The 24,422-nt window shown below is 34.4% G+C and overlaps 1 long non-coding RNA gene, 6 other non-coding genes and 1 pseudogene across 7 annotated transcripts; all 8 read right to left on the reverse strand.

The window, feature by feature from the left end:
* Window positions 1-7,480: 7,480 nt before the first annotated feature.
* Window positions 7,481-7,562, reverse strand: TRNAS-UGA. The gene has a single exon. It is a non-coding gene; the product is annotated as a tRNA-Ser (tRNA).
* Window positions 7,563-7,627: 65 nt separating this feature from the next.
* On the reverse strand, window positions 7,628-7,770 carry LOC113276863 (annotated as a pseudogene).
* Window positions 7,771-7,839: 69 nt separating this feature from the next.
* Window positions 7,840-9,713, reverse strand: LOC113276454. Its single transcript, XR_003324397.1, has 2 exons — window positions 9,455-9,713; window positions 7,840-9,341 (listed from the first exon to the last, which is right to left on the reverse strand). It is a non-coding gene; the product is annotated as an uncharacterized LOC113276454 (long non-coding RNA).
* On the reverse strand, window positions 8,306-8,400 carry LOC113276871. Its single transcript, XR_003324665.1, has one exon. It is a non-coding gene; the product is annotated as a small nucleolar RNA snoR1 (small nucleolar RNA).
* LOC113276853 lies at window positions 8,777-8,891 on the reverse strand. Its single transcript, XR_003324644.1, has one exon. It is a non-coding gene; the product is annotated as a small nucleolar RNA Z278 (small nucleolar RNA).
* On the reverse strand, window positions 8,917-9,013 carry LOC113276869. The gene has a single exon (XR_003324662.1). It is a non-coding gene; the product is annotated as a small nucleolar RNA Z157/R69/R10 (small nucleolar RNA).
* Window positions 9,220-9,342, reverse strand: LOC113276859. The gene has a single exon (XR_003324651.1). It is a non-coding gene; the product is annotated as a small nucleolar RNA snoR86 (small nucleolar RNA).
* On the reverse strand, window positions 9,504-9,598 carry LOC113276875. The gene has a single exon (XR_003324669.1). It is a non-coding gene; the product is annotated as a small nucleolar RNA snoR1 (small nucleolar RNA).
* Window positions 9,714-24,422: the final 14,709 nt, after the last annotated feature.

Genomic DNA, 24,422 nt, shown 5'->3' on the forward strand with positions numbered 1-24,422 from the left:
TCAATTGTTTTGATACCCATTTTCCCTTATATTATTATCTTTCCAATAAGACTAATTTCTTCAACTTCAGCTGATTTTTCTTTAGCTTCATCAGACTGATGGTATACAACTTCATCAACATCACCTAGATCCAAAGCTGCTTGCATAAACTTTGCAGCTAAATCATTAATTGATTTCTCACCTTCCTCATCCATTGTTGGAAGAAAGTTTTCTTTGAACTTATTCTTTGTGTATTCAATATTGATAACACAGCTTAGATTTAGTCTTTTAAACATAGAGAACCTTATAAAAATATGGGATCGGATTGAATTTTGAAAGATATTTATCCGGAAATCTTGTAATTGAGAAAAAATAATTGACTGATTATTCTCATTGAATGGAAGAAGTAAAATAGGAAATTTAACAAAAAGGCTATGACTTCCACCGATAATTACGAGAAGAGTTAACGGAATTAGTTTGTAACGGCTTTTTTGAATTTTGAATTTCTTTTGGAACCGGTAACCTGTAAACCACTGAATCGTTGTTGAGACTCGGCAGAGAATTTTTTTCCAGAAGAACAGAATTGACAAACTGTGAAATCACAATAGCTTCAAAAAGCATGGTAACAACTTTTGCAAACGCCTGAATCACACCAGCAAACATGGTAAACACCAATTTGGATATTACAAACTGTAAACACATTAAGGAGAAAAGAGTTAGCAACTCATGGATTTATAAAAATCAAATTTTAGTATCAAAAACATAAATTAGCATAACAACAAATAAGATAATTTAGATCAGTGTAACCATTAGAAACAGAATCTAAACAAAAGAAGAGATCATGAAAACATATCAGAAATCGTGGAAAATTTTTTAAAAACTAAAACTGAGTTAACTCAGTTCTGACGCCCGATTTGCAGAGCTCTTCACCCTTATAGACTTTGATTGAATCGGTTGGAAAAGCTTTTAAATACATAAATTCGTGTTAACGGAATGTGTGATGTCCCAGCTTATGCAAATGCGAAATAGCATGTGCCGTTACGGCACGGATCATTCCCTAGTCTTTGTATATATGGAGAAGGGAAAACCAAAAGAGTTCTGTTTTGGACCACATATCCATGGGCATGGGCCCTTTAACAAATATATAAATATGCCTAGTCAAATGCATGGGGTGGGACTTGAATCCAAGTCTATAGTGTAGGAGCCCAAAATTATACCATCACACTATTTCTCTAAGTTTGATATAAATATTACAAAACTATGTTTTTAAATATATATTCCAATAGTAAGGTGAGAAAAGGTGTCCTAAGATAGGTAAATTTTTTAGTCATCCTTGGTTAATTTTTATTTGTTTTGTGTTAATTTTATTTTAGTTTTCAAATTACTTTTTCTATTATTTTTTAAAATTAAAACAATTTTTAAAGGACGGATTTTTCCGAAAAAGAAGATGTTGTGATTTTAAGGTTTTCCGAGTAGAGGGTAGGATGAAAAATGAAACCTACAAAAAAAAAATGACCAAACACAAGGCTATACGCAAATTAATTATAATCGGTTCAGTTTCTCACATCTCTCTTTATTCCCATTTTTTGTCGTGGTTTCTGTTTCTGTCATTATTTCTCCCCTACTTCATGGGATTATGCAAGACTACGCGTGAATTAATTGTAATCGATTCAGTTTCTCACATCTCTCTTTATTCCCCTTTTTTGTCACGATTTCTGTTTTTGTCATTTCTCCCCAACTTCGTGTAATTATGCATGCTTGAGAAATAATTCATGATAATATGTAAAGAGACAAGAAAGAAATGAATCAAGAATTAAATATTATTATAAATTTTAGGAAAATGAATAAACACAACTCTATATAAATTGGGAACCCGACAATTTATATCAAAGAGAAAAATTAAATTCTAATGCTAACAGATTTTGAGACTAAAAAGAAAATGAGCTGGGTGTCATGGAAATCTGTTGCTAAATCTAGAAGAAAAGGAGGTTTGGGAATCAGAAGTTTGAGGCGTATAAATAGGTCACTCTTGGCTAAGTGGCATGGAAGATATGTTAATGAGAAACATGCTTGGTGGAGGAAAATTGTTTGTGAGAAGACTAAATCAGATGAAGATTGCCTAGTTCTGTTACAGAGCAAAGACCCAGTTGGGGGGAGTATGTGGTATGAGATTCAAAAAGCTAACAATGATTTTTTTTTTGATATTGTTAATATTCAGGTGAAGAATGGGAGAAAGGTGTGTTTCTGGCATGACTGTTGGGTTGAGAAAAGATCTCTTAAGGATAAGTATCCAAGACTCTACAAGCTTAGTAGACAGAAATTTGAAAAAGTAGCAAATATGAAGAATATTCGTTGGGAGTTTGTTTTTTCAAGGGAGTTGAATCCTGCAGAACGTATTGATCTTCTTGAACTGAAGCATGATTTGAGGAATGTAACATTGATTCCAGAAGAAGAAGATACAATGGAAGGAGATTGTTCTGCGAAGGCTATTTACAACAAGTTGGAAGACAATGATAACGACTGGGATTATTTTGGTGTAGTGAATAGCAAGTTTGCACCTCCGAAAGTGATTTTTCTTATATGGGCCAGTATGCATAATTCAGTTCCAACTAGAATGATGTTGCAGAGAAGAGGAGTAGAAATCAATACGAATATGTGTCCTCTTGTAACTCAGAAGTCGAAACTCAGGAGCATCTTTTCATCTATTGTAGCTGGGCAAGGGATATTTGGACTGTGTTTATTGATTCTATACGGGTGAAGTGGGTTATGCCAGCGAATATGAAGGATATGTTACTTGGATGGAAGATTGATAAGGTGTCAAGGAGAGTAAAGACGATTTGACAATTGCTTCCTTTCGCTATCTGTTGGGAATTGTGGCTACAACGCAACAGTAGAGTTCATGGAGGAAGGGTGAAACACAGAGATGAAGTGATTCATGCAGTTAAGCTTGATATTCACCTTTGGTGCTCGGATATTGGGATCTTTCGTAACTTCACAGTGAACCAAGTCACGCAGCACTGGGAAGACATCATTTATATGTAATTGAGGTTTTTTTGTTTCTTTGGGAGGTCCAGTTGTGGATCTTTGTACATACCATTGTAATTACCATTTTATTTTCTTTCAATATATCCTTTTTTCCTCAAAAAAAATATTTTGCAAGATTAATCTAATTGATTTTAAAGTAATTTTAGGTGTTTTTAGTTTTGTTACAAGTTTGGTGGATGACCTTTGTTGATTTTTTTTGAAGTAGTGAACGAAGTAATATTCTACTGCCCATAAGATTTGCTCTAACGATTAACTATGTTTGTCCCAAAGGGTTGTATGACTTACATACACAATATTAAAAGATTCGAGGATAAGGACATGTTTATTAACCAACTCCTCAAAACATTTAGATCTGAATTGATCGGTTCGATTCTTCTCAGACAATTACGACATGTATGAATCGATGGATACATTTGAAACACATATCCTTGCCCGTGCAGGGACCCCAAAGATCCATTTGCAACAACTCCAGAAGTTGTGATGCATTGGTACGAGACACTTCAAAAGGAAGTTTATGACTTTGGAAAGCTTTACATTTTCAGTATTAAAGAAAGGTTTACTAGGCACATGAGTAATATGTAATTGATAACATGACATAATCTATGAAGAGTCCGAGGGATGTCTAAAATCTTATGAAGAATTGTGTGGTCAGATGTAGAAGTTGATTGGGCATGATTTGAATTGTTGAATTTGATGGGACAAATTCCATTTTTATGTGGCCCTTACAAAAGAGTCCTTCCTGAGATCTACTCCTTCACAGTGAAACCATGAAACCATGAGAAGAAAAAGTATCTCACAGGTATTTATCAGATGTGAATTTATGAACAGAAAGTAAGTAGTGAGTGGCATTTGGAATAAGTAAGATATTGTTAAGATACAATGATGATCATTGGCATGCCTACTAAAGGAACAAGATGAGTGATATTTATACCTTGAATTTGTTGTAATCTCTTCAGAACCGTATTCATAAGGAGTGGAATCAGTGAGTGATATAGGATCTGAACTGGTGTTGATTACTATCTCTACTATCAACATACCGTTCATCATAAAAAAAAAACGTTATCAATGACTAACATAAGCGCTCGAGTTAGATGGAGGGCATCTTCCTTGGTATGAAAATTTAATCTTTGACTATAAGTCATAGCTGTATGGCCTGAAATCTGACATACGGGTTTCTCAGATACACCATAACCCCTACCAGAAGTATGTCTTGAAAAGATGGCTGAATTTGGATATCTACCACCTCTACCTCTATAATTGTTTTTAGAAAAACCACTTCTATAACTAGTGGAGATCTAATACGAATTGAAGTAGCAAAAGAAGCATAATCGGATGATTATCCTGATTACTTACTACTAATTTATTATTAGTTAGATCACATCCATCAAGTTGATATTGCAATTTCTTAACTTCAACAAGAAATGAAAAAACAGATCCGCTCAAAATTTCCTCACTCGTTAGAGGAAGTCAACCGTTGGCTGTAGCAAGGCTCTTCTAGGTTTTTTTCAACCTAAGTAGTTCTTCTAAACCAGGTTTTCCACTTATTCTTAAGATTTTGAAGCTTGGTATATAATTGAATCGCATGTCTTGTTGATGTTTGAGAGAGTCTTGTAGTAACAGAATTCCACAAACCAACAAAACTGTCAGATTTAGCAACACAATAAATTCTGAATCAGAAATTGTGGATTGAATATATGACCAAAGTAGAATCTTCTACTTACCATGTGAGATAATTATCATCCTTCAGTTTGAGAGGGATGATACTACCAATAGTACTAAGAGGATGAGTTGAAATACGAACTGGATCTATATCAGATCAAGAAATAAAAAATGATGAATAAAATAATTTGATGATTAAAATGATAAAATCTACCGAAGAAATGCTAAATCTAAGCAAAACTAGTAAATCGGAAATTGATCAAAAACCATACAAGCAACACCAACAACACTAAAAGAAGATCTTGGAAACAAAATGCACTAAAAGAAGATTTCGGAAACAAAATGCATGAAACTGAGCTAGAGCCTTTAGTGAAAATTGAAAAACCCTCGTAATTGATGAATTTTGAGTCTGATACCATGATAACCTTCAGTCGAATCAAGCTAAAGATCCCGAATCTACAACCACGACACCCTGCCTCTTACGGAGCATGCGAGCGTGAAGTTCTTCAATTCAGCCAAACACGTAAGAACTTAAACAAAATGCAAACTCATCCCATCCACTACTAATTTGTCTATCAAACACATTTCATCCAGATCCAACAGCAAAATATACCTTAGAATATTGAGCAAACATGAAATTTAATGTCTTCAAGCCAATACTAAAACTCAAACAAATCCAGCATGATACAACACTGACCAGAAAATACAAATGATGCTTCAAAAATAAAAAAATCCAGCAAAAGTACTCTATCATAAGAAATCCAACAAAAGTACTCTTTCATAAGTTTTAGAACCATAAACATAACCTATCGAAGAGAATTTTAAAGTTCAAAACCATGTTTCAGAAGTGAAGTAGTGCATTTACAACAAAAAATACTCATGGTAATCGTCTATTAAAGTTATCCATGTTTTTGTTGTAAGGTTGAGATCCCAAGTATGTGAGGCTCATGATATTTAGAATCTCATCCCTACATCTCGAGAGTTCTAGGAGAATTGGTGATTAACCCACTACTTCAGTGGCACACGACACGGCTACGGCTTGGCTTGAAAACTCAAAGATGGAACCATTGTTGAATTAGAAAAACCATCAATTATTTCCTTGGCTAACAAATACAAGATTAACATAATGAATAGGAAAAATTGCCACTTAATTTTAATCAACATGTTGCAGACTATCGCAAAGATAGCAATTTACAAGGTTCAAATTCACATAGACTGACATCCTTAACTATTCATAAAAATTAAAAAGCATCAACACTAGTAGGAAATAGTTACATTCAAACATAAAGAGTATATAATAATAGCTGCAAAACTCCACCTATCTACACCAAGACACCGCCTGTATTTACACTACAATTAACTATGGAAAATTTCAAAAACCAAGGGTGTCAATATATACAGCATAGAGCAAGAGACTCGTATGAAGCTACAGAAGGAAAATGCATAAGCAAACTTCGCTGAAGCCCTTGAAGAAAAACCGCAAGTTCTCACCAAAAAAAAAAAAAAAAAAAAAAACTAGAAAAGGGTCACCACATATTGAGGTTATCAAAGTCACCCTTTATAGAGCTGAACTCCTAAACTAAACTAAAAAAACACATGAAACGCCTCACACTCCCGCGTGTTTGAGATTTCACCCTTCAAAGTTATAGCTGGCTGGGTTTGATAGACAAAAAGGCAATCATGTATATAATACCAATGAATGAAACATTAAATAAACTAAGCACACAATAACAAAGTCTTTACAAAGACAGCCAAAGAGTGGCAACAAAGCTCCACATTGGCTTAATTTGCCATTTGGTAATAACTTAATAACCTAAATCTGTTACAAAACACTTTGCAAAACACATGCAAAGTGAACCGAGAATTAGATAACGTTAACGAACACAATTCGAATAGCAAGATACAAAATAGCTTACAGCCTGCTAACTCAATGGTGCAACATGCTCTCCCTAGATGAATCGACAATTGAAGTTTAATAACAAAGTTGATATGATAACTAGTAACTTAATGGTGCATCTCAAGTTTAATAACAAAGCTGTCAGAGTCATATTTTGTAAAAAAAACCCGAGCAACTAAAGAAATACCTAAAAATGTAGTCTTAAAACCAAGGTTTAAGAAAAACACCCGTTAAGTTAAAACGGTCACACCCATTTACCGTGGTTGTAAGGGTCTCCGAATCCCGTGCCTATATAATGCCGATAAATAGGAAATAACGGCAGTTTTTTAGGACCGTTTTTCCATTTTCACACACATTATAACCGTTTTTCTAAAATTGAATTTTAGATTATTTCCATCTAAATAACATTTTAATTTTAACGTAAGTTTTTTAAATCATTTTTCCTGTTTTCACGTCAATTTTAAGCGTTTTAGAATAAAAAAAATTATAAAAATATTTTCTTATAATTCTTTATATTTTTTAAATTAAAAATTAAAAATCTACAACTAATATTTTAAAAATAAAAGAATAATATATAGAAAACGTTATAACAACGTTATTTGACTCGTTGTAATTGTATTCACGCACGTTGTAACCGTTAGATAGGAATTTCAAACCATAATTCTTTTTTATTTTATATTTAACCGTTATAACCCGTTATTTTAGAATAACGTATTTTTTTCCTAAATAACGCGATTCTCACCTGAAACGTGCTCACACCCGTCAAGATGCATTATAACGGTCACGCACACCCGTCAAGATGCATTATAACGGTCACGCTCAGTAGTCGTGACCTGAGCCGTGACCTATTTTTCAAACCATTTTTAAAACTATACACAGTTTCACAAAAATTACAGATTGCGTCGACAGCAGGGTCCGAACCTGCGCGGGCAAAGCCCAACAGATTTCAAGTCTGTCTCCTTAACCACTCGGACATATCGACATCAAGTACTCAAATGTATTAAGCACTTAAAGAAAATACATTCAAGAAAACCAACAGTATAAAGAGATGTGGCGACTTGTTCGAGGCCTTGTTCAAAATTGAAATTTTGATAGGCACGGAGAATGCAAAGCCCAACAGATTTCGTCTATTATCATTGCCAACCTTCAATGCAAATGTCACATCATAATTAATTTAGATGGATTTGCTCTGCAAATTGGCTATATAGTACAGCAACAAAATTAAAACACCACAAACAACATCATAAATATCAGGGTCAAGATCGAACATGAATTCACCTTCAATGACAGGATATATGCCTGTTTATGGACAATATTAACCAACTAAAAATGAACAACGAACAATTTATATGATCAACATAGCGCGACACAAGCCACAAAAGTTCTTACACCAGATAGATTCTGCTTTAAAGAAAATAACTACAAAATGCAACAAAATACACAAAAGAAACATTAACCAACACATCCAATAAAAACTATTAACCAACACATCCAATAAAATAATGTTGATCATGGCATCGGATCTGATAGGCACACGGAGAATTGCTTATTGCTATTGCCATTAGAATTAGACGACTTTGCTCTGCAAAACATAAGCCCTAAAGCTTGGTTTAAGTGACAAGGTATAGCCCAATTCAAAAAGTACCTGACTGATGGCAGACATTTCTTAGAAACACGAGACTATAGTCCACAAAAATAAAACAAAAGGAAAATAAGGAGTAGAAGGGCTCAGAGAGTTGCTAACTGTGCTCAAGGAAGAACTGTTTTAAGGTTCTTCTCATACAAGAGGTGTCAGAAATATAGCATTGATCATCACTGCCACATAAAATCTTTCCAGTAAATCACAAGGGAAAACCGTTGCTTTAGGAGTAAATTAATTAACTTGAAAAACAACATTGTCTTACTGCACCTAACACCAATTCCATATATGCTTAATTTAGGAGTAAATTACTGGACTTGAAAAACATGGCTGTAATGCATCATATTAAGAGTACATGTTAATCAAATCTAAATAGGATTTAATTAGCCTTACATGAAACATATATCATTCTACGGTTACATGCAAGCAACATATAGTGTTGTAGACCAATTATCATCAGCATACTTTATGAGTTTTTTCAGTCTACACGTCGACCAATTATCGCAAAATGTGGAATAGTTAAAACTCAAAACACATACTAACTACATTAGCAAAACGCCTCAGTAATATCCATTAATTTCATGTGGAATGTAATTTCCCCAAGGGGTTCTCCCTGTAAACAGGGTCTCAGTTCCACTACATCTCAGGTGATTGGACAAAATCATCATCAGCATTTGGCAATTATTATATAATGTATAGCAGTGCTCAGACAGCCAAGGGTTTGTAATCAAATATTAGGGTGAAGTGCCCCAATCAGAAGCTCTAGTCCACAGTAGTGTCATCACTGTACTTTTAAGTCAATAGAAAATAGCACAGTATTGACTGAAGAGAAACAAGGAACAGACAAAATAATAAAATGTCTCAGCTAGTGTTGGATACTTGATCATAGCAAGCAGATGGATTAACTCATTTTTGACCTTATACAGTTAATAACAGTACCAATCACAACAAATCTAACTACAATCAGATGCCTAACAAAAAAAAATGAGTATAAGAAAGAAATGTGTCGACTTGTTCGAGGCCGTATTCAAAATTGAGATTTTGATAGGCACGGAGAATCGCTTATTGATATAGCCAACCTTCAATGCAAATGTTACGTCATTAAAACTAGACGACTTTGCTCTGCAAATTGGCTGTTATCAGATATCCAAACCCTACAGCCTTAATAATCACTAAGAAATTATATCCTCAAATCAGGAAAGAAAAAAATGACTTAACTTAAGATCTAGAGTTACCTGGCCAACATAGATTTTTTCAGAGAAAAAAGATGAGGAGGAGGAGATGGGCTCAGAGAGTTGCTAACTGTGCTCAAGGAAGAACTTTTTCAGGGTTCTTCTCATACAAGAGGTGTCAGAAATATAGCGTTGATCATCACTGCCCCCTCTCTAAGCTCCATTAAATCTTATAAACATAAACGAGAAGAAAAAAATCAGGCAGCTGCTCTATTGAGAGAATAAGATTAGGGTTTACTGGATTCATGTTATGCGAAGTGCGTTTTATATTGTAAAATATGACCTAGTTAGGGTTTAGGAAGTAGGACTCGTATTTTTCAGCGTAACAAATATTGACTGGGTGAGCTTGGTCCGCCGCTATTGGGCCTTTAAACGAAGTACATTGACGGATGATTTGTTTTTTGTTTTTGTTTAACCGTGTTTTAGGGCATACTTAAAAATTTAAGCGCATACACGAATCTATTGGGTAGTTTAATTACCTATATATCTTTAAACTGTTTTTTATATTATAAAACATGACTTAGTTAGGTTTTAGGAAATGGGAAAATTAGGCTAAGGCCTCACCTATGGATAACCCATAATATGAGACCCCTAGTTAAAAGAGTTTTAAAACCAGACCCCTGATTAAAAATAAATTTTAATAGAAATCAAAATTACGAAATTGACCTTCACTATATAACTATCTAACCTAGGTTTTCTCTCAAACAGATACATTCATTTTCATTTCAAGAGAGAGAAACCGGATCTCACTCTCATCATACACAAAAACAGATCGAAAAAAATCAAAAAAAAATTGTTGAAATCGGTTGCAAATACGGATAGAAATCCAAAACTATTCATCATCTTCTGAATCGATAAACAATAAAACCAGAACAACGGATCGAAAAACGTTAGAAACAAGAATTTTAGTTTCAGATTCAAATCCTAAATCGATTTATTTGAATCGATTAAACCAACTGCAGATTACGAGAGGAAAGAGTCTTATGATAAACAAACAGGTATATTTTAATTTGAAGCTGTTAGTTTTAAATTCTAACAATCAAAATATTCTCAAGTACAAATTGTATGAACATTGAAAGGAAGAAAAAAGAATAAAACGATTAACTAAAGTTGTTATTTCTCTTTAGTTAATTTGATTTTTAAGTTTCAATTTTTTTGTTTTTGAATCAATCGATTTTTGTTAATTTGATTTGTTTTTTTATTACAGATCCAAGAAAAAAGAACAAAACGATTTATTTTTTTTGAATCAAATGATTTTTCCTTTGAATACATGTAACTTTTATGCATAAATTTAGGATTTATTTATTTACAACCTAAAATTCATTGTTGATAGATATTGTAGTTGATGTTTTAGTTCATGTTGATACAAGTACAGATGTATATTGGGTTATCAAGTTCATATTGATGTTCTAGTTCATGTTTTAAGATAACTTTTGTTATGTGATGATGTACAACATGTGTAACTGACGTCTACACATCCAATTAGCTTGTGTAATTTTCATCTACACATCTAATTAGCATGTGTAACCTCCGTCTACACATCCAATTAGCATGTGTAACTCGAAGTTACACATTCATACAATTAGATGAATAAGAGTTTCTCTTACAAAGTTGTATTGAAGTGCCTTTATCTGTAGGTTATACTCATAAACTTTGTTTGTAGTTAAATTATTCAGATTATATATGCATGATATTGAGAGTAGATATATATGATCTTGGATGACACTAAAAGTATGTAACTGGCATGATATTGATGTAGTGGTTATGCTGGTGAGATAAGTTTTATATTAATTAGCTTGCATTTATGGTTATGACACTCTTCTTACAGTGGTGATGGTGGTTGCAGGAGTATTGATGGTGTCGGTGGTAGTGGTGGTAGAAGATCTAGTGAAAGTGAGATTTGAGTGAAATCAATTGTTGAAAGCGAATAACGAAGATCAACATTGAGTGATCGGCCTATAAATTTTGATTTAAAAGTATTTTTTTTTTGTCTACACTGATTGATTATCTTGTCTATATTGAATATTGTGCTTAAATTTGTATTTATTATTAATGATCTTGTTCAATCAAATGCAATTTTGTTCTAGATATTTGTTATCTTTGTCTGTAACTACAATTTTGTTACTTTTTATGTGCTGATGTACAACATGTGTAACTTTCGTCTACACATCCACTTAGCACGTGTAACTTGTATTTACACACCCAATAAGCATGTGTAACTTGCATTTACACATCCAATTAGCATGTGTAACTCGCAGTTACACATAAAAAAATAGTTTGTTCCAGTTCTGAGTCTGTTTTTTTCTTTCAATTAGCATGTACGACTTTCGTTTACACATCCAATTAGCATGTGTAACTTGCATTTACACATCCATATAGCTTATGTACTTGATTCGGGGATTTTCCAAGTCTAAGTTTGTTTAATTAGCATGTGTAACTTACAGCTACACATCCAATCAGCAAGTGTGACCTTCATCTACACATACATATAGCTTGTGTATTTTATTCAGGGTTTTTCCATCACTGAGTTTATTTTTTTCCAATTAGCATGTGTAACTTTCGTCTACACATCCAATTAGCTTGTGTAACTTTCCTCTACACTCCCAGTAAGCATGTGTAACTTCCATCTACACATCCAATTAGCATGTGTATCTCGTAGTTACACATAAATATAGTTTGTTCCATTCCGAGTCTGTTTTTTCTTATTCATTACAACTCTCATTTTTAAGTATTTCACAACAATAACAATCAGAATATTCTCAAGTACAAATTGTATGGAAAAAAAATTGAATTCGGGTCACAAATCCAATTACTCGTTCTTTCTATTAAAGCAATAACAAATTAATGCAAAAAAATGAGCCAAAAAGACTTGTGATGCCTATATAACAAAAACGAAGATCAGCTGCATCTTTAAACCCTGGTAGACTTATTGGAAGTTTCCATGTTCCAAACCAAAAAAACCAATATTGGAAGTTTCCATGTTCCATGCAACTCACAGCAGTCATGAAAACCTAAAAAATACAAACATACAATAAAAAAATCAAAAATCAAACGAATGCAATTCATTCAGGGGCGTTTCCCTCTCGTGAAAAATATATACTACGCAGCAAGCTAAACATAAAATGAGCCATCAACATACTCAAAGGGAGAAATATATCATATGAAGAAAGCAATAGATACAATGTGTCTTACAGGTACAAAATGCTACAATTGTTTATAAATACACAACATGATATATATGTGTAACTTCAAGTTACACATGCTAAAAATACAACAAGATATATATGTGTAACCTCAAGTTACACATACTGTAACAAAAAACAGCATGCCTCCATCATCAATTTGAAGTTGTTCTTCTGAAACAACATTGTTTCTTCATCCTCTTCTCAGTATCAAACAAAAAACTCACAAAAAATTCAAAAAAAAACAAAAAACAACAGAAAATACAAATTCCATGCAAAAAATACAACAAGATATATATGTGTAACTTCAAGTTACGCATAATGTATAACAAAAAACAACATGTTTACATCATCAATTTGAAGTTGTTCTTCTGAACAACGTTGTTTCTTCATCCTCTTCTCATTATGAAACAAAAAACTCACAACAAATTCATAAAAAAACAACAGAAAAATACAAATTCCATGCTAAAAATACAACATGATATATATGTGTAACCTCAAGTTACACATACTGTATAACAAAAAACAACATTTCTACATCATCAATTTAAGTTGTTATTCTGAAACAACATTGTTTCTTCATCCTCTTCTCAGTATCAAACAAAAACTCACAACAAATTCACAAAAAACAAAAAACAACAGAAAAATACAAATTCCATGCTAAAAATACATCACGATATATATGTGTAACCTCAAGTTACACATACTGTAACAAAAGACAACATGTGTACATCAATTTGAAGTTGTTCTTCTGAAAAAAAATTGCTTCTTCATCCTCCTCTCAGTATCAACAAAATATAAACAACAAATTCTCGGATCGGACATACAAGAACAACAAATAATCGAAAAAAATTGAAAAAAGTTTTGAAATCAAACCAAATAAAATTCGTACCTAGATTTGTTGTTTTCCTTCTTCTGAAACAATGTTATTTCTATTCTTGTTCTCAGTATCAACCAAATCCTGTTCTCAGTATCAACCAAATCAAAAAATAAAAAAACTAAATAAGAAAGACTAGATTGAAAACACACCTATGTTGATTTCTCCATTCCAACCTGTCTTCTTCCTCTTCTCAGACTCAACAAAATCCAAGCAAAAAAATAAACAAAAACGATAATCAATAAAAAATCGGAATAAAAAAATAGATCAGAAAAACTAGTGAATCAAACCTATTTTATACAAACAAAAAATAAAAATTGATACAAACATATTTGTTGTTCTTCAATGCAGCGTCTTCCTCTCGTCAGATTTGAGAACAACTGAATCAATTCAACGATTTTTAAGAGAAATAATGTGTTGTTCTTCCTCTCGTCTTCAATACAACGAATCAAAAATCAACGCACTTGTTTGTTGTTCTTCAATGCAGCGATTTTGTGAAGAAAAAATTCGAATTCAGAAGATTTGATTCATGAAGAGAAAATCGCCGGAGAGCAGAGAGATGAGAGGGTAAAAAAAACCTGATTTGATTTTCTGTTTCTGTATAAATCTACTATAAATAGTGGAGGTTATTTTTGGTATTTTCAGATTTATTTTAAAAAATGATGACGTCAGCAATCCGAAAAATTTCAAAACCTGGCCCCAAAAATAAAAGTTCTGGGCCTAGAAATATCAAAAACTAAAAGTATGGAGTTGATAGTGAAGGATCCATTTTGTGGGGCTTCTATATATTGAACCCATATAGTAAGGGAGTTATAGTATTTTTCACTTAGGAAAAAGGACTCGTATTTTTCAGCGTAACAAACATTGACTAGGTGAGCTTGGTCCGCCGCTATTGGGCCTTTAAACGAAGTACATTGACGGATGCTTTTTTTTTGTTTTTTTAACCGTGTTTTAGGGCATACCTAAAAATTTCAGCGCATACAGGTATCTATTGGGTAGTTCAATTACCTTTATACCTTTAAATTGTTTTAACTACTAATCTATCCTTAGCCTTAATATAAAAACCTAAAATCAGTTTTAAAAGATCAAAATCAGTTTCTATATCATTACTTCATCTTCTCTTCTAGCCGAATCCTTCCTCTCCCTCACGAGAAAAAAAAAATTCATCGACATGATTAATCGTCGATTCGTAAAAATTTGATCGACGATTAAACTCAATTACATAATGGGTCGTACAAATCAAAAAGCAGGAAGTAGGTGTTCTAAATCGTCTTCAAATCCCTCAACTGAAGAAGGAGTTGGAGAACCTGAAATCGAACCCGAAAATCAACCAATTGAAGAACTAACTCCTGAAATGGGGATAAGAAAGTAAGTTCTACAAATCCATCTCTTTATTTTTTGTTTTTCATCGATTGAATAGGTTTAATTTCTGGAAAACTAGGGTTTTTGACGGTTACAATATTGGGTTCGGATCAAAATTGAGTTGAATTTTGAGCCGAACTGTTCTTCATAACAACTTCTTAAAATGTATATGAACAGTTGGACTTGAAATTTCATTAGAGTTTTAAGCCGAACCTAGTGACAGATATGGGCAAAGATGGGGTTCGGCGTATTCGATAATACTTATTTTAAGGCGAACAACCCACTGTGTTTATCTATTAGCTGATCTTGGTTGGGTTCGGCTTGAAATAATTTTGAATTACAAGCCGAACACCTCACACTGTTGGAGAATCAAATGACAGTTGTTGGGTTCGACTTATATTTGGTTTTTGGGGCTAGACGAACCTCTTGATTTACTTTGAAAATAGTTCTTTAATAGTGATATAATTGGTCTAGTGTTTCAATATATTGAAATATAATAAGTTTGTTTAGTGTTGTGCATTTTCTTTATAGTTTCCGATCGATAAATTCCAAAATCGAACGACAAACATGAAGATAATGCACGACACTAAACGAACACTATTACATTTCAATTTATATATCTTACGACCCTATATTAGAGATAATTCAACAAGTTTCTATTTTGTTCAGTGTATTAATCAAGTTTTATACTTGTTTTAGGAATACTAAAGTTCAAAAGAGGAAAAAAATGGAGGTTACGCCTTCTAATTCTAAGACTCCTGATCCTCGAGGAGTCACAAAAATTTGGGAGTAAGAGGCAGAGGAAAGGATAAAGATACCCCGTTATAAATTCGTGAATCACTACCAAATATACAAAGAGAAGAAGAAGAAGAAGAAGAAGAAGAAGAAAGAGAGGGTGATGGTGGTGATGTTAATGAAGAACCTCAACATCAACCAAAACCTCGGAAAGAGAAGAAGCTTGCTGAAGCCCGGGTTACATGTTTGCACATTCCTAATAAGGATAACGTAGTACGAGCTCGAGATGATGGTTTGCCTCATGGTCTTCCGGAAGATGGAGGAAATATATTGATCGGTTATGCCGAATATTGGGAAAAGATAATATACGACACTCCTGATCACAATGATGTCGTCCAAGTATTGAGACACCATAGGGCAGCATAATGGAAATTGTCCTAAGAGGTTCCTGAGGAGGTTGCTTACGTACAATCATTTGCTTTATGGCCTTTGATTGAACATGGATATAAGGAATGTGATAGAGTGACTATCCCCGCCTTCTCCGAGCGGTTTTGTCCAGAGACTTATACGTTTCACTTAACCGTTGGGGAGATCAAAATCACACCTGATGATGCCCACAAGATTACGGAGATTAAAGTGAGGGGTAGAAGCGTCGATGCTGAATATTATGATATGAGTTGGCATGAGCTATATAATTTGTATAAGGAATGTCTTGGTTGGGGTGATTACAAGGCTGAACTCGAGTTTTGTCATGCTGTTAAGGATGTAAATTTCGTTCACAAGGACGGTGTGAAAAATAAGAAGCTTAAGAAGATCAATCTTGCTAACTTGAGAGGTGAATTTGGGAACACTAAGGAGAAAGTAAAGAATGGGGAGCTGGTATTGGATGAGATAAAAGTGAAACAAATCGGAACCGCCTATTTGCTTTATACTCTTGGCAGAGATATCTTTCTTGACCTTACTGGAAACAAGGTGAATGCCAATTATCTCATATTGGTAAAGGATCTAGTTACCGTTAACAAGGTGAATGCCAATTACCTTCATGAACAACTTGCGATCGCCTCTAGGTTGACAAGTACAAACATTGGAGGGAACTTCGCTATGCTTCAGGTAATTCTCGACAATCCAATATCCTTTTTTTTTAATATATAATTCTTATTTTCTGTGGGATCATAAAAGGGTTCGGCTTGTTGGTATTTCAATTTCAAGTCGAACTCTCTTATGAGGCTTCAGCTTGGATTGGTTCAGATTGTTAGTGAAATCCATTCCAAGACGAACATTACACTGAGTTACTTTAATTTTCATCTTATCACTTCGTTTCCTTTTTAATTTTGGATGTAGGTGTGGGTATATGACCATTTATCCATTTTGGTATTGGCAAAACAACTTGAAAAGGATGCAGATTGGGTTGATACACTTCCAACAGCGGCATAATACAAGTTTGAGGAAGAGATGAAAAGGAATAAAGAGAATTTGGTGGCAAAGTTGAGAGAGAAGTTAGACTCTTTGGAGGTCAATGATGTCGATTTTGATCCATATAACAATGGGGGTGAAGTCTTTGTCGATGAAGTTATTGAGAAGGAAGATATGCCAGTGGATATGTACTATGAACCATTTTTTTTTATCCCGGTGGTTGTGTAATTTATGATCCTCGGCGAGTACTACATAAATTAGGAACCGTCCAAAAGGTCCTTTATTTGACGAGAAATTCAGGTTGATGCCAAAGGGTCCTACTGGAACTAAAAGCGCCACTTATTCGTCGAGTCCAAAGTATGATCCCGAACCTGGCATTGAGCATTGGAAGAAGTTAGACGACAACATATTAAATATGGATGCTTTAGCACCTGTGGATGATGATCCTCGTGAAGTTGATCCGTGCTACATGGATTGGTATAACCAAATTTCCCATCCCTTTATTATCAATAAAAAAAGTTAGAAGACAGTTGATAAGGCGAAGGCGAAGCAAAAGGAGACCATATCTCCAAAAAGTCTACTTATGAAGAACTATCGAAAGACAATGGTAATAATTGCATTAATTTATACTGTCGAATTTGTTATAACATAAATATAAGATTATATAAGTTACTCATAATTAGAAGTTGTTGACAAATGAATTTAGGTTGCGGCGGGTAAGGAGATGTTGAAGAAAATGAGGAAGAAAGCTAGTTGCAAAACACCGTTGACGGTTGGTGAACTAAATTACTTCATCGATGAGTGGGATGCTATTATAACCAAAATACAAGGACCCCAGGTACCCATCAAAAGGCCGACGAGGAAGAGGGATCGAGAAGCTGGTGAAGGCAAAAGTGGAGGTGGTAGTAGCGGCCCAACCGGTGATGATGACGCAGCGGAAGATGAACGTGAAGGTGGCAGAAGAGGAAGTCGTGGAAGTGGTCGTGGAACCGGCAAGAGGGGTCGTGGTCAATGAAATTTTATGTTGCCTATGTTTAATTAAGTACACTTTTATCTTGTATTTGTTAACATTTTCTCGACAACTTTATTTTTATGTTTGCTAGTTCATTTCGTGTTATCGACAATTTGACTTTTATGTTTTAATCGTGTTATAGATACCTTGAATTTTCAATTTTAATAGTGTTATAGACAAGCTCAGTATCTGGAACTTACCAGGTTCGGCTAGTCATGTGAATGTCCTAATGTGCCGAACCTGGTAAAATTCAGGTGTCTGGAATTTGTCAGGTTCGGCTAGTCCCGTAACTATCCATACAAGCCGAACCTGACAAGTTTTAGTCCTCTGGATTTTACCAGGTTCGGCTTATATGGGAAACTTTTAGTATCAACCGAACCTTATAATTTACAAATGAAATTTCTTCAACGGCTAATTTTTTTTATAAGAATTGATCAGTTGGGGAATTTCTGTATATAGTGTTGGCCCTCTCTAGCAAATGTTTTACTAAACTTGTCGTTGTTCTTCCAAACCAAATTGTATTTTGCATTTTTACTCCAAAATGGAACCATTCACCATTGAAGATGATAAAATTATTGTCAGAGATTTCATTCGAACTTATCGTGAATGGCATAATGAACATTATTCGATGTTTTGGAAAAGGGTAAAAGAATTCCAGTTTGAGTTAGATGGGAATTCAAAACGTCGTAAGTGGATGGAATTAACTAAAAGATTTGAGAGTATCCGTTATACTATGCGAGATTACATTAGAATATTAAGATGGGTCAATCAATATCATCCCAGTGTTACTAATGAAGAAAAGGTGAGTATCCCAAATTCCACCGTGCTTATGTTAAGAAATAAGGTACGATTTTGTTTGAATACTAACTTGCGAGTTCTTCTTTTTTAAGGATGCTAGAATTCAAAGTCTTTGAGAAATACGCCATGGAGGAAGATACGAGCTTGTGATGTGTTATACATGGTTGAAGAAAAGAATTCCTAGATTTATTATAGAACTAATCGCCGAGATTCGTTAGATTTGATATCCGTCGAGATCCATTGAACTATTATGTAAAACGAGATTAGTAGTGTGTGATCTAAGTTTCCATTTAAGTGAGATAGTATGTGAAATTCAACCAAAACACAGATGTGGTTCGGCTTATAAGATCAATTTATAAGTTGTCGAACCTTTAAATTTTCAAAATTTTAAAAATTGTAACGTTATTTTAACATGTTCGGCTTGTAATATAAACAACTTTCAAGCAGAACCTTTGAATATTCAAATTGGATTCTAGTAACGGCTTTTTTTTTTTTAAAATATAGCTATTGTAAACCGGCTCTATATATATATACCTACCTATTATTTCACATTAGAAAACACATGTACTGGAAAATATGGCACCCCCTAGTCCTAAGTTTACTCTAGATGAAGATTTGTCTCTTTGCACAAACTATGTAGCATATTATCCAAAGAAGGGTGAAGAACGACGACTGAAGGGTATGATGAGTATATACTACTTGGTTCGAATTCATGATGCATTCTCCACCGAAACAGGTAATCCTCACAACCGGGATTCAGCATCCTTGTTTTGCCGAATTGAATCTATAAAAAAACGGTTACCGACTTTATAGCTTTATTTCGTGTTGTAAATCGATATCGACTCAAGGGCGGGTGAAACAACCTCCGAGATTAAAGTACGGGTTCTATAGGAATGGTGAAGATGAAAAGGAAGAATCTCACCACCACATCCTTAGAAAGTTTCTCATAACCCGTTTGGGATATTAAATGGGTAGTTTTCTTTTGTAATGCTACCATGTTCTTATGTGATGGGAATGTAATCCTTTATCGTATAAATGAAAAAAACTTTGGAGTAGAAGGAAATTTTTACACACATTCGGCAGGTACGTAACCTCTTTAATAGGTCGAACCCAACTAGGAATTCTGGGTTTTGGAATTTGTCAGGTTCGGCTTGGTACGTAATAAGTATAATCAGTCAAACCTGACTGGGAATTCCGGGTTATGGAATTTGTCAGGTTCGGCTTGGTACGTAAAATCTCTTACCAGCCAAACCTGACTGGAAATCCTAGGTTTGATTTTTTTGTCAGGTTCGTCTTGGTATGTAAACTCTCTAATCATCTGAAACTGACTTTATATGTGGTTCGGCTTGTATTATATGTGTCGAACCACATGATGTGTTATGTATTATGGCCCTTATAGGTGGTTTGGTGCATAATTAATATTACGGGACAACCAAACTTGATTTTGTTTTAACACTTGTAGACAACCAAAACAAATTTCCCAAAAATAAAAATAAACCATACAAACATTAATGTCTCGACGGTACATTTAATAGCATTTATAATGTTATATAATCCTCACCATCCTCTTAAAGCAAAAAAAAAGAAGGAGAAAATAGATTGAGTGCGCTCTTATAAACCAAAAAACACCTCTATATATCATTTTATGGAGATCGTAAATGGATCTCATCATCTTCACTAACCTCTTTGTCGTCATCTTCATCCTCATCACTTGAATATAAATTTACTTGTCCACTTATGAGCAATACATTCAAATCTTTCAAAATATCCATTTTCGTTCCATAATTTGTACATCAATCCATCGAGTAATTATTTTTGAATCTAGACCAAAAGGCTGCACTCATCAAGGGTGGTAGTGGGCAACCAGGTCTAAGTTTGAGGCAAAAGGCTGCATTTCATTTGTGTGTGGCAAGTTAAGTTCGATCTAACGGTTGAAAGATATTATCTTGGGCTTAATCAGGTTTTCATCTAAAGGTGAATATTGAATGCTTTGTTACCAAGGTAACTTAGATTGCAAACCCTGATTTGAAAACTATATAAAGAAGAACTCTAGCAACTGGGAAACCTAATCCCCACACCTCCTGTGTGATACTAGTTTCATAAGCTATAGTCGATTTTCCTTTAACCTTAGGTTTTTCACGAAACCTTGTAGGTTAACGACTTGAATACTTCATTGGGATTGTGAAGCCAGGCCCAACTATTTTCTCTGTAGTTGCGTGTTCTGATCTTGCTTGATTCTATCGTTTGAATACTATATTCTCTAATATTTGCTCGAGATTTATTTCTCCGATAGGCAAGATAAAAAAGTAGTCACAAACATCTTCGTATCATCGTTTGTGATTCCACAATATCTAGTTTCGCTTCATACGTTTTAGATTATTGTGAGGTGATTGATAATACTAGGATGTTTTTCGGGAATATAAGTCCGGTTTATCAATTGGTTATTGTTCACCTTGATTTATCAAAAGACGTAATAAAACTCATAGATAGTTCTGTGGGAGACAGATTTATCTATTTCAATAGACTTTTATGTGTGAGACAGATTTATTTATCAAGTCTTCGACTTTGGGTCGTAGCAACTCTCGGTTGTGGGTGAGATCAACTAAGGAAATCAAGTGCGTAGTATCCTGCTGGGATTAGAGACGTAAGGAGCGTAACTGTACCTTGAATCAGTGTGAGATTGATTAGGGTTCAACTACAGTCCATTCCGAAGTTCATTGGTATTATGCTAGTGTCTGTAGCGGCTTAATACAATGTGGTGTTCAAAGCTGGACTAGGTCCCGAGGTTTTTCTACATTTGCAATTTTCCTCATTAACAAAATTCTGGTGTCTGTCTTATTTCTTTTCTGCATTATATTTTGTTATATAATTGAAATATCACAGGTTACGCGTTGAATCAATCAATTGGTAAATCCAACCTTTGGTTGTTGATTGAAATTGATTGATCCTTGAACATTAGTCTTTGGTACAGTTCAAGTTACTTCTCTTATATTCAATCGGGCTCGCAAATTCCTATTTTCTGATTGTGGATTGAATTGAGAAATAGAGATATAAACTCTTTGATATACTTTTTTTATAGATTAAGTCTGACTGTCTAGTTGATTCTCTTGAAAGTATATTGGAGTAAGTCCTCTCAGATTTCCAAACGAAATATTAGGTGTGGTTGTTAGACCCCTGCTTTTTCAATAGTTGACACCATGATCTCATAGGAAGTGGAGGTAGTTGAGTAGTGAAGAGGTGGAGATCGTGTGATAGTGATGAGAACCATGTTCCTATTTTGGAGGGAAGACTTGACGGTTTTACGTCTACTACTCCTCTACTTTTGTCAACTGTCTGTCTTTCTTGACACTTTCTCGTAAGGGGAAATTAGTTTTAGGCCCCACCCATGGGTTATCAGGCCCCTAATTAAAAGACGTTTGAATCTAGGCCCCAAAATATTAAAAGAAATTGATGCCCTTATGCATATTAAGCCCATAATTAAATAAAATTTAAATTTAATCCCAAATATATTAAAATATAGTGTGATGATGTTCCCACCGCCTCCAACTACCACAACCACCTTCAACCACCTCGGACCACTACCTCCACCAAATACCTCCGACCTCCACCGCCACCAACCACCTCCGACCACCACCACCGCCTCCGACCACCATCACCATCACCGACCACCGCTCACCACTACCAACCACCACCGCCTCCGCCGACCACCACCATTACTGCCGACCACCGCTCACCACTGTCAACCACCACCGCCTCCGCCGACCACCACCATTACTGCCGGCCACCACCACCACTGCCGACCACTACCAACCACCACCTCCAACCACATGTATATTGCAAGAGTATCCAGAAGTTACACATGCATATGACATGTATATCCACGAGTGACACATGCATATGGCATGTCTAGTCAACAGTTACACATCAGGAAAAAAAATACACAAAAAATACATGTATTGCTTAATATTCATTTACAATAATTTCTCTGTTTATCTATTAATTGGATGTTATTGAATACAATAAACGAGTCATGACAGTAGATATGTAAAATAAAATCCTAGAAATGAGCCACGCAATTCTCTAATCGAGATTATTCTTTCCCTTTTTATCTTCCTCATTACAAAATGCTTCCATATCTGCAACAAAATAAACATCCATGGGATTAGATTGGATGATCAAAAAGAAAGAAATAATATTATAGAACAATTACAAGGAGAACAAAAAATATCACAAAAAGGAACTTGGTAACTTATCTTAGCCTGTTTAATTAGGAGTTACACATGTATCTCATTAGTGTAACTAGGAGTTACACATACGACTGACTGGTACAAATGAGAGTTCCACATTCATAACCTCTGTATCCCATCAATTAGCATGTGTAGATAGAAACTACACATCTAATTAGCATGTGTAACTGGTATCTATACATCTAATTAGTATGTGTAACTACTAGTTACACATGCATCTATCTTGTGTAATAAAGAGTTACACATTTATCTGATCAGTCTAATAAAATTGCATCTATAAGATTTAACATGTGTAACTAGTATCTAAACATCCATAAGATATATAAAAAACAGATCCATAAGATAATAGAATCAATCTTAATAACTAACTTAATGTAATAAGCCTATATTAAGTAATATCATCTAACAGTGAATAATGAATGCTTTGTTACCAAGGTAACTTAGGTTGCAAACCCTGATTTGAAAACTATATAAAGGAGAACTTTAGCAACTGGGAAACCTAATCCCCACACCTTCTGTATGTTACTAGTTGCATAAGCTAGAGTCGATTCTCCTTTAACCTTAGGTTTCTATTGAGACCCTGTAGGTTAGCGACTTGAAAGACTTCATTGGGATTGTGAATCCAGACCCAATTATTTCTCTTGTTGTTGCGTGTCTGATCTTGCCTGAGTCTACCGTTTAAGTACTATCTTTTCTAAGATTTGCTCGAGATTAATTTCTACGATAGGCAAGATAAAACGTGATCAAAAACATCTCCGTCTCATCGTTTGTGATTCCACAATATCTAGTTTTGCCATCATACGATTTAGATTATTGTGAGGTGATTGATAATACTAGGCCGTTTATTGGGAATATAAGGTTGGTTTATCAATTGGTTCCTGTTCACCTTGATTTATCAAAAGATGAAACAAAATCTATTGGGTATTTCTGTGGGAGACAGATTTATTCAATCTATAGACTTTTCTGTGTGAGACAGATTTGTTTATCAAGTATTCGACTTTGGGTCATAGCAACTCTTAGTTGTGGGTGATATCATCTAAGGGAATCAAGTGCGTAGTATCCTGCAGGGATCAGAGATGTAAGGAGCGCAATTGTACCTTGAATCGGTGTGAGATTGATTAGGGTTCAACTACAGTCCAGTCCAAAGTTCATTGGTAGTAGGCTAGTGTCTGTAGCGGATTAATACAATGTGGTGTTCAAACTGGACTATGTCCCAGGGTTTTTCTGCATTTGCAGTTTCCTCGTTAACAAAATCCTGGTGTTTGTGTTATTTCTTTTCCGCATTATATTTTGTTATATAATTTAAATATCACAGGTTGTGCGTTGTATCGATCAATTAGGAAAT

Source organism: Papaver somniferum, chromosome 4 (genome assembly GCF_003573695.1).
Source record: "Papaver somniferum cultivar HN1 chromosome 4, ASM357369v1, whole genome shotgun sequence".
NCBI lineage: Eukaryota > Viridiplantae > Streptophyta > Magnoliopsida > Ranunculales > Papaveraceae > Papaver > Papaver somniferum.